The sequence below is a fragment of the Schistocerca nitens genome, chromosome 1 (assembly GCF_023898315.1).
Source record: "Schistocerca nitens isolate TAMUIC-IGC-003100 chromosome 1, iqSchNite1.1, whole genome shotgun sequence".
NCBI classification, from domain to species: domain Eukaryota; kingdom Metazoa; phylum Arthropoda; class Insecta; order Orthoptera; family Acrididae; genus Schistocerca; species Schistocerca nitens.
Genome location: NC_064614.1, coordinates 145002377 through 145014131, shown reverse-complemented (window position 1 = coordinate 145014131; position 11755 = coordinate 145002377).

Genomic DNA, 11755 nt, shown 5'->3' with positions numbered 1-11755 from the left:
AGAAATTCAGTCAGCTGATCAATGCAGTGCACAGGGCCAGAGTGATCCAAGTAGATTTGCTAGTGATGAAGAAGAAATCAAGACACTAATCTCTGATAAAAGTAATTCTGATAATAACAGTAAAGATCCATCATCAAAAAAATCAAAAGTAAATGAGAAGAGTATCTACCATTGTCATATATGTGAGAGAAACATTTTGCACAAGTATAGATATGATTTGCATATGGCCATGCATGATGATAAACGTGAATATAAATGTGATACATGTTCCAAAAAATTGAGAAGCAAGTGCTCCTTGAGGTAGGAACTGTGCACATTTAAAACTTTTTATGGAATTCAAAATGATGAAATTTATATGCTTTCATAGCATCATATTAGCTTTGTGTCTGCCATGTGCACACAGTGGAAACAGTTATTGCTTCCATTACTGACTCCATTGCAGGTATAAAATTAAAAAAAAATAAATAAATAAATGGGAGAACATAAAATATAGCATCCCTTATGGGTCAGTACTTCATATCTTCCTATGTTTAGTCTATACTGAGTCTGATATTCATAGATTAAACAATCACTAACAAAATAAAAAAATATTAATGATGATGCAAACATACTGATTAGACACCCACAATTAATCAAAATTTGACAGTTTCAGACAAGAGTAAAAGCATTAGCTGAAGCAGCAGTTAACTGACTTACAGCAATTTTAAGCTTATGCAATTCTGCACTAACAGTCCCCAAATTACCATTTTCTTTTGGGCTTTTGACATTTTCCTCTAGATCAATTCAGGCAAATACTGAGTGGTTCCTTGAACAAGTTCACATATTATTCCTTTCACAACCCTTCTCTAGTTTAAAATATGCTATCCTCTCTCTCTCTCTCTCTCTCCAGACCTCAGTGTCAACTGGATTTGAACTTTTTTTCCTTTCATTCAAACAGAAATGTGTATTAGAGTATTAGAAATATAGTTTTATGGCCATACGCCTCCATGCATAAAGTTCCTCATTATTCACTTGCTAAAGAACTAGAATAGAATCAGTGCAACTAGAAGCTGATAAAAAAAATCATTTTATTTTTTGTGTAGAAGTAATTTCATAGAGTTAACCTACTCATTTTTCTTTAATTTTATATTTTTTCAATACTTGTTGTCTTTTGAAGTTATTTGCTGCTGAATTTGAATGGAAATGAGCAAATCAAGTGTTGACAAATCAGAAGATGTATTGGCTGTAGACTTTTATGTGCTGTTTAGATACTTGTTTCAGATTGTTGTAATTTTAGGGTTGCTGCCCTAAGCATAATATGTAGCTGCATTGGTGTTATGTTTTGTTTGCAGGTACCACATGATGACACATTCAGAGAACCATAATTACTGCTGCCATGTTTGTGGGCAGCTGTTTCGTAGTGCTTCATCATTGTGTAATCATGTTCGGTTGCACAGTGAAGCCAAACACCATGTTTGCTCATTGTGTGGAAAAGCATTTCATCAGAGCTATTCATTGCAAGTCCACATGAGATCACACACAGGTGTGTTGCACAGTGGTTTTGACAAGAATAAATTTCTCACTGAATATTTAACCATTGAATGCACCCGTGTGTTGATACTCAGTTCCATAATCTTGTAGCTGGTACAAACATTGCAGGAAATATCAAATCAAGCACAGTTTTATAAAGAGCACTTATTGAAATTTTTATGGACGTCAGAAAATGGTTCCTAGCCAATTGTTTGTCACTAAATTTTAAAAAGACACACTACATGTAGTTCAGAACTTGTAAGAGGTTTTCTCCCTGCATATGTTTAAAATATGGTGACACTCAGGTAAAGATGCTGACTGTGTGAAATTCTTGGCATTACATATTGATGATAAATTCATAACAATGAAAATAATCAATTATTGACATTATAATAATAATATACATTATAATACACCAACCTTATTGACATTATAATAATAATTGACATTATAATACACCAACCTATCCGAACTCCGGAGATGGGAACTTGCTCTTCAATATATCCTCTCTTCCCGTTACTCACCAGGCATCAATCTCTGCTAATTTCAAGTTGCCGCCACTCATACCTCACCTGTCATTCAACAACATCTTTGCCCCTGCAGTTCCGCCTCGACTGACATCTCTGCCCAAACTCTTTGTCTTTGAATATGTCTGCTTGTGTCTGTATATGTGTGGATGGATATGTGTGTGTGTGTGAGTGTATACCCGTCCTTTTTTCCCCCTAAGGTAAGTCTTTCCACTCCTGGGATTGGAATGACTCCTTACCCTCTCCCTTAAAACCCCCATCCTTTCGTCTTTCCGTCTCCTTCCCTCTTTCCTGACGGAGCAATCATTGGTTGGTTTTGAAAGCTAGAATTTTGTGTGTATGTTTGTGTTTGTTTGTGTGTCTATCGACCTGCCAGCGCTTTTGTTTGGTAAGTCACATCATCTTTGTTTTTAGATATATTTTTCCCACGTGGAATGTTTCCCTCTATTATATTCATATCATTAATTTGAACCCAACAATTACGTTTGTTATTGTCACTGTTGCATTTCGAAATCTTTTCTGTTGTCTTATTTTCTCTTTCTGTTTTTGCCAGTAGTTTCACTTTGTATTCACCTTCTCCTTTTTACCGTAATCTGCTATACAATTTTATCCCGCCTATATATGCTCAGTAATACGTAACCCACTTCCAAACCATAACCAAAAAAATTTTTTTCCGCTTTCAACACTACCGCTGCTATAAAATCCACCGTTTCTAGTTCACAAACAGTTCCTTTCACCTATTAAACAACCATTTCGGCTGGTTCTAATAACTTTCGCTTTATTTCCATTTCCGTTTTTCCCACATCACTGATAATATTTAGCCGCTTCCCACAGGTTTTAACGTCATTATTTCTTCAACAGACAATTGTTAGCCTCATTTTCATAATCTGCCACCACAAAACCACTCCTTTTAATACATTTACACGCATTTTTTTCGAAATTTTCCCGAATTTCTCCGTCCTTTAATGTGTTTTGGCGGCAACACAACCACCTAACCTTTGTGCACATCGTTGTCTACCAACCCAAGTCCAACATAGCCCAGCTGTAACCAACACCTTTTCACCTTTTTTCACACCAGATCTCCTGTTACTTTCCAGTTCACCTTTATCTCTCCCCATATATTTTTATTTTCATTTTCATTTCAGCCTCATGTTACACTTTCCACCTTCTAATACCATGTCACCCTCACAACACCCCCACAACGACCCCATTGAGTTTTATTTACATTACCTCCACAAACATGCCTTCGCCCTAGCCAGATTACGCTCCCATATTCTATTTTCTCAGGTTTGTCTGACATTTGGCATTACCCCCAAAGGCCTCACACTTAAAGTTCCCATCTCTGGCAGCAACCCTTCTTTCCATCAGTCCCTATACCAGTTCCAAACTGAACAATCCATTGCCCTCACCCACCTAATCCTTCACCTACACATCAACTCAGCCAATGAACACACCTGTCAACTCCTATCCTTAATGAAAGTCCTCAATCTTTCCTCTCCCACATCCACACCGGCTGTTCAGAGCATCCTCCTACAGGCCAACCGCAAATTAGAACAGCATGCCACCCTCCACCTCAAAAAACTATCCAATCTCCTGGTTTCCCACCTCCGGAAAGGCAACTCACTCACCCTTCACAACCTTTCCAGCAAACCTCAACCTCCTCTCATTGCACATAAACCCAGTCTCTCCCATCTACTGAATCTCCCACTTCCAGCTCCACTCCCTCCAAAACCTCAGAATTCCAATCAACACAATCTGGAACCACAACACCCTAATTCAGTAGTTAACCTTTCCTCCAAACCTCTCTCCCAATCTGAAACCTCTGTCCTATCCAAAGGCCTCACCTTCAGCCCCACTCCCAGATTCAACCAAACAGCCCTCGTCAAAGATTTACTGTCCTACACTCGTACTCTCTGCTGGAAATATCACTTTGCCATGAAGAAAAATGATCCTAATCCTACTCCTAATGATCCAACTCCCCAAGACACTATCCAAATTGAACCCTGCCTGGAACAGTTCCGTCCTCCGTCACAGTGGGACCCACCTCCTCTTCCTCAAAATCACCCTCTCCAAACCTTCCAGGAATTTCTGACTTCCAGCCTTGCATCTCAATCCTTCTTAAAAAAAACCTTAATCCTACTCCCAACATCACCACTGCTGAAGCCCAGGCTATCCATGATCTGAAGGCTGACCGATCCATCGTCATTCTTCCGGCGGACAAGGGTTCCACGACCGTGGTACTTGATCGTCGGGAGTATGTGGCTGAGGGACTGCGTCAGCTTTCAGACAACACCACATACAAAGTTTGCCAAGGTAATCCCATTCCCGATGTCCAGGCAGAGCTTCAAGGAATCCTCAGAACCTTAGGCCCCCTGCAAAACCTTTCACCTGACTCCATCAACCTCCTGACCCCACCGACACCCCGCACCCCTACCTTCTACCTTCTTCCTAAAATTCACAAACCCAATCATCCCGGCTGCCCCATTGTAGCTGGTTACCAAGCCCCCACAGAACTTATCTCTGCCTACGTAGATCAACACTTTCAACCCATTACATGCAGTCTCCCATCCTTCATCAAAGACACCAACCACTTTCTCGAACGCCTGGAATCCTTACCCAATCTGTTACCCCCGGAAACCATCCTTGTAACCATTGATACCACTTCCTTATACACAAATATTCCACACGTCCAGGGCCTCGCTGCGATGGAGCACTTCCTTTCACACCAATCACCTGCCACCCTACCTAAAACCTCTTTCCTCATTACCTTAGCCAGCTTCATCCTGACCCACAACTTCTTCACTTTTGAAGGCCAGACATACCAACAATTAAAGGGAACAGCCATGGGTACCAGGATGGCCCCCTCGTACGCCAACCTATTCATGGGTCGCTTAGAAGAAGCCTTCTTGGCTACCCAGGCCTGCCAACCCAAAGTTTGGTATAGATTTATTGATGATATCTTCATGATCTGGACTCACAGTGAAGAAGAACTCCAGAATTTCCTCTCCAACCTCAACTCCTTTGGTTCCATCAGATTCACCTGGTCCTACTCCAAACCTCATGCCACTGTCCTTGACGTTGACCTCCATCTGTCCAATGGCCAGCTTCACACGTCCGTCCACATCAAACCCACCAACAAGCAACAGTACCTCCATTATGACAGCTGCCACCCATTCCACATCAAACGGTCCCTTCCCTACAGCCTAGGTCTTCATGGCAAACGAATCTGCTCCAGTCCGGAATCCCTGAACCATTACACCAACAACCTGACAACAGCTTTCGCATCCCGCAACTACCCTCCCGACCTGGTACAGAAGCAAATAACCAGAGCCACTTCCTCATCCCCTCAAACCCAGAACCTCCCACAGAAGAACCACAAAAGTGCCCCACTTGTGACAGGATACTTTCCGGGACTGGACCAGACTCTGAATGTGGCTCTCCAGCAGGGATACGACTTCCTCAAATCCTGCCCTGAAATGAGAGATCCATCCTTCATGAAATCCTCCCCACTCCACCAAGAGTGTCTTTCCACCGTCCACCTAACCTTCGTAACCTGTTAGTTCATCCCTATGAAATCCCCAAATCACCTTCCCTACCCTCTGGCTCCTACACTTGTAACAGCCCCCAGTGTAAAACCTGTCCCATGCACCCTCCCACCACCACCTACTCCAGTCCTATAACCCAGAAGGTGTACACGATCAAAGGCAGAGCCACGTGTGAAAGCACCCACGTGATTTACCAACTGACCTGCCTACACTGTGATGCATTCTATGTGGGAATGACCAGCAACAAACTGTCCATTCGCATGAATGGACACAGGCAGACAGTGTTTGTTGGTAATGAGGATCACCCTGTGACTAAACATGCCTTGGTGCACGGCCAGCACATCTTGGCACAGTGTTACACCGTCCGGGTTATCTGGATACTTCCCACGAACACCAACCTATCCGAACTCCGGAGATGGGAACTTGCTCTTCAATATATCCTCTCTTCCCATTACCCACCAGGCCTCAATCTCCGCTAATTTCAAGTTGCCGCCACTCATACCTCACCTGTCATTCAACAACATCTTTGCCTCTGCACTTCCGCCTCGACTGACATCTCTGCCCAAACTCTTTGTCTTTGAATGTGTCTGCTTGTGTCTGTATATGTGTGGATGGATGTGTGTGTGTGTGCGAGTGTATACCCGTCCTTTTTTCCCCCTAAGGTAAGTCTTTCCGCTCCCGGGATTGGAATGACTCCTTACCCTCTCCCTTAAAACCCACATCCTTTCGTCTTTCCCTCTCCTTCCCTCTTTCCTGACGGAGCAACCGTTGGTTGTGAAAGCTAGAATTTTGTGTGTATGTTTGTGTTTGTTTGTGTGTCTATCGACCTGCCAGCACTTTCGTTTGGTAAGTCACATCATCTTTGTCTTTAAATATGTCTGCTTGTGTCTGTATATGTGTGGATGGATATGTGTGTGTGTGTGTGCGCGCGAGTGTATACCTGTCCTTTTTTCCCCCTAAGGTAAGTCTTTCCGCTCCCGGGATTGGAATGACTCCTTACCCTCTCCCTTAAAACCCACATCCTTTCGTCTTTCCCTCTCCTTCCCCTCTTTCCTGATGAGGCAACAGTTTGTTGCGAAAGCTTGAATTTTGTGTGTGTGTTTGTGTTTGTTTGTGTGTCTATCGACCTGCCAGCGCTTTCGTTCGGTAAGTCACATCATCTTTGTTTTTAGATATATTTTTCCCACGTGGAATGTTTCCCTCTATTATATTGACATCTTTGTTTTTAGATATATTTTTCCCATGTGGAATGTTTCCCTCTATTATATTCTTATAATGTAATTGGATACATAAAAAAAATCTACTCACCAAGCAGCGGCAGGAGACAAACGCACAAAATTGTTTAGCTTTTACAAACTTTCAGAGCCAGTGGCTCATTCTTGTGGCAGAAGAGTTGAAGGGGAAGGAAGAAGGGTGAAGGAAAAGAACTGGAGAGATTTACGAAAAGGGGCACAGTGGTCAGAAAAGTCACACAGAACCTCTTGTCAAGGGAGACTTTCCGGATGGAATAAGAGGGAAAGACTGATTGTTGGGGACTGCATTGGATGATATTTGAGAAGTGTGAGCTTAAAGATGGAAGACAGGGTACTATGCAAGACAGAGATTACGACTAAAACATCATCATGAGTTAATAATCTGAGTGAAAAGCTAAGTGCATAGTATGTAACAGAGGTAGGAGGGAGGTGGAGAAAAATAGACAGGTCAAAAAATGACAGATGTAGAAACTAAAATGGAGTGAAGAAAGGAGTAGTTATTGTGAGGAAGCGATGAAACGGAAGGAATCAACGTAAATTAAGGCCAGGTGGGTGGTGAGAACCAAGAACATGTAATGCTAGTTCCCACCTGCAGAGTTCTGAGAAACTAGTGTGTGGGGGAAGAATCCAGATGGTGCAAGTGGTGAAACAGTCACTGAGGTTATGACTGTCATGTTGTAGAGCATGCTCTGCAACAGAATATTGTGTGTTGTCGGTATACACCCTTTGCCTATGCCCATTCATCCTGACTGATAATTGAGTGGTAGTCATGTTGATGTAAAAGGGTGAACAGTGTTTACGTAACAGCTGGTATTTGACATGTCATTTCAAGGTGGCTCTCCCTTTGATAGTTTATGTTTTTCCAGTTACACGGCTGGAATAGATGGTGATAGGAGGGTGCACAGAGCAAGTCTTGCAGTGGGGATGGTCACAGGGGTAGGAGTCACAGTGTAGAGAGATGGGAGCAGGAGGAGCATAGGGTCTGACAAGCATATTGTATGCTAAGTTTCTGATTTTTCGGAATTTTTACCCTGCATTTCTTCTGTTTTTCTATCTTTTCCCAACTTCTGCCTCTCATTTATGCCACTCCCCATTTCTTACACTCCAGACTTTTCTCTCTTGCCATGATGAATCCCATCACATATTACATCCATCCTTTTCAAAAATATGCTTTTGCACTATCAAAATTAAGGTCCCGCATTCTGTTTTTTGAAATCTGCTTGTCCCTTGGAGTTACTCCCAAAGGCCTAACATTGAAAGTACTGTTTCTAGATGTAATGCTACTCTACACCAGTCTCTTTTACAGTTTCAAATACAGCAATCTCTTACATTTACCCGACTAATCTGTGACCTATATGCCTCATCTGCTAGTTTTCACTCCACCAGACTTCTCTCTTTCTACAAAATCCTGCAGTTCCAACTTCAGACTGCAACAACATGCTAGACTTCACCCCAGGAAGTTATCCTACCTGCTCCTAAAATACCTCAACAGTGCTGTTCTCCATCCTGTCCTTCTGCAGCTCCCCAAGCAGCCACACTGTCAACCAACACTCGTCTGCTACAAACCGAGCTTGGTCAGCTTCCTTAACATCCCACAGCCTTTACCACTGCCTCCCAGACTAATCACAAAAACTAGTCACAACATTACAGGGTTCTCAACCTCTTTCCAAAAGAACTCTCCACTCCTGAATTATATGTATTATCCAAGGGTCTCACTTTCATCACTAAACCTGCATTTAATCATGCTGCTTTGTTGAAGGACCTATTTGCCTTTCCAGGCAATGTCAACTGGAAATATCACTTTGCAACCCACTTCCAAAACCTATCCAACAGGTCGTGCAGTAGCGTTCTCGCTTCCCACGCCCGGGTTCCCGGGTTCGGTTCCCGGCGGGGTCAGGGATTTTCTCTGCCCAGTGATGACTGGGTGTTGTGTGATGTCCTTAGGTTAGTTAGGTTTAAGTAGTTCTAAGTTCTATGGGCCTGATGACCATAGATGTTAAGTCCCATAGTGCTCAGAGCCATTTGAACCTATCCAACAGCAAACCTCACACTGACCCCTGCCTTGAGGAACAGATCCAGCCATGATCCCAACTTGATCCTCTACCTCAAAATCACCCCTTATAAGCCTTCCGAGAATTACTCACGTTCAGCATTGCTCACAACCCTTCCTCAGGTCCCTACAACATGTCTCTAACCTGCCCTCTGCCAAACTCCAGGCTCTACATCCCCTAAAAGCTGATAACTCCATCATTATACTTCCAGCAGACAAAGGATCTACCACTATGGTACTTGACTGATAGGAGTATGTTAGTGAAGATCTACGCCAGATGTCTGACACCTCTATGTACAGTATCTGCCATCAAGATCCCATCCCTGTGATTCAGTCTGACCTGCAGTCCCTCCTAAAACCCTCAGGCCCCTCACAAGGACTTACACCTCAGTCCCTAGAACTTCTCACCCCACCCAAACTTCACACCCCCGCCTTTTACCTTCCTCCTAAGATCCACAAACCCAATCATCTTGGCCATCCTATAGTTGCTGGCTTCAAAGCAACCACCTAATGCATATCTGCCTTAGTTGTTCAACACCTGCAACACATAGTACAAAGACTTCCCTCATATATTAAAGGTACCAACCATTTCCTAGATTGTTGAAATCCGTGCTCGTCCTACTCCCACCACACACCTTGCTTGTCATCATTGATGCCACCTCCCTCTATACCAACATCCCCCACGTACTTGGTCTCTCTGTTGCTGAACATTTCCTCAGTCAATGCCCACGTGATTCTAAACCTTCTTGCTCGCCGTAATCAACTTTATACTTACCAATGATTACTTCACCTCTGAGGGACAGACCTAGAAACAAATCAGTGGTACAGCCATGGGAACCAGGATGGCTCCTTCCTACATCAATCTTTTCATGGGTCACATGGAAGGGCTTTCCTGGGATCCATAAGGCAGTCAGCCTCTTGTTTTGGTTTAGTTATATTGATGACATCTTTGCTGTATGGACTCATGATGAGGCTGACCTGTTAAAAATTCCTGGAATCTCTAATACCTTCTCCCAATTAAATTTAACATGGTTCTATGCCTAATCTCACGCCACTTTCCGTGATGTTGATGTCATCCTCACTGAAGGCCAGCTACACACTTCCGTCCATGTTAAACCTACTAGCAAACAAAAGTACTTACATTTTGACAGTCACCATCCTTTCCAAGTAAAATGTTCCCTCCCATATAGCCTTGGCATTCGTGGCAAACTCTTTACAGTAATACACCACCATTCTCAACTCAGCCTTCACTGGATGTAATTACCCCACCAGCCTAGTTCAGAAACAGATTTCTGGACCAGCACTTCCAATCCTGGTACTGCTGATCCCTCCAAAAAAACAACTTTTGGAGCACGTCATATGTCACTCAGTATTATCCTATTATCCTGGTCTTGCATGTATTAATCAGCTGCTTCGACAAGGCCATGACTTTCTAAAATCATGCCCTGAAATGAGATCCATCCTATCTGAGATTTTGCCCACCACACCTAGAATAGCTTTATAGCTTTTCTTCATCCTCCCAATCTCCACAATATCCTTGTCACCCCAATGCTCCATCTGCACCTATCTCCCTGCACTAAGGCTCCTACCCGTGTAACCGTTACCACTGAAAGACATGCCCTATGCATCCTTCTATCACTGCCTATTCCAGCCCTGTAACTGGAAAAACATACACCATCAAAGGGAGAGCCACCTGTGAAACGACACATCATATACCAGCAGTTATGTAAACAATGTTCAGCCTTTTACATCAGCATGACAACCACCCAGTTATCGGTCAGGATGAATGGGCATAGGCAGAGGGTGTATACTGGCAACACACAATATCCTGTTACAGAGCATGCTCTTCAACATGACAGTCATGACATCAGTGTCTGTTTCACAACATGTGCCACCTGGATTCTTCCCCCAGGCACCAGTTTCTCAGAACTCTGCAGGCAAGAACTAGCATTACAACATGTCCTTGGTTCTCACCACTCACCTGTCCTTAAATTATGTTAATTCCTTACGTCTCAGCATTTCTTCACAGTAACTACTCCTTTCTTTACTCCGTTTAGTTTTCTACATCTGTCATTTACTGACCTGTTCATTTTTCGCTGTCCCCCTCCCACCTCTTTTTACTCTTATTAACTCGTGCACAATGTTTTAGTAGTGATCTCTGTCTTGCGCATTACCCTGTCTTCCACCTTTAAGCTCTCAGGTTTTCAAATCTCATCTGGTGCTGTCCTCAACAATCAGTCTTTCCTTCTCATCCCGTGCAGTAAGTCTCCACTGTCATGGTGTTCTGGGTGACTTTTCTGAACTGTACCCCTTTTCCTAAACCTTTTCAGTCCTTTTCCTTCATCCCTCTTCCTTCCCCTTCAACTCTTCTTGTGTGTTCTACTACTGCTGCTTGATGAGTAGATTTTTTATCCATCCATTAACATTATGATGATAAATTAAGTATCACATAGGCCGAACTGCGCAGATGTTGTCAAATGTAAGTGACATAAAAATTTAAAAAAATTTAATATACTTCACTCACTTTCATTCCATAATGTCATAAGGGATTATTTTGTAGGTAATTTTGCAAGCCAAGCTAATGTTTTCCATGTCCAAAAGCTTGTAATATGAATTATTTGTAGTGTGCTCCCAAAAAGTCCTGCAGACACCTGTTCAAGAAACGGGGCAAACTAACTACTGATGTGGGTGTTTATTCCTTAATGAATAATATCTTTTTTTCCAACCAATAGCAGAGTGCAGGGAATAAACACTAGAAATAAGAATAATCTTCCTGACGTTTTAGTCAACCAATAGCAGAGTGCAGAGAATAAAAACTAGAAATAAGAATAATCTTCCTGAAGTTTTAATCAGTCACTTTTGCTCAGGAAG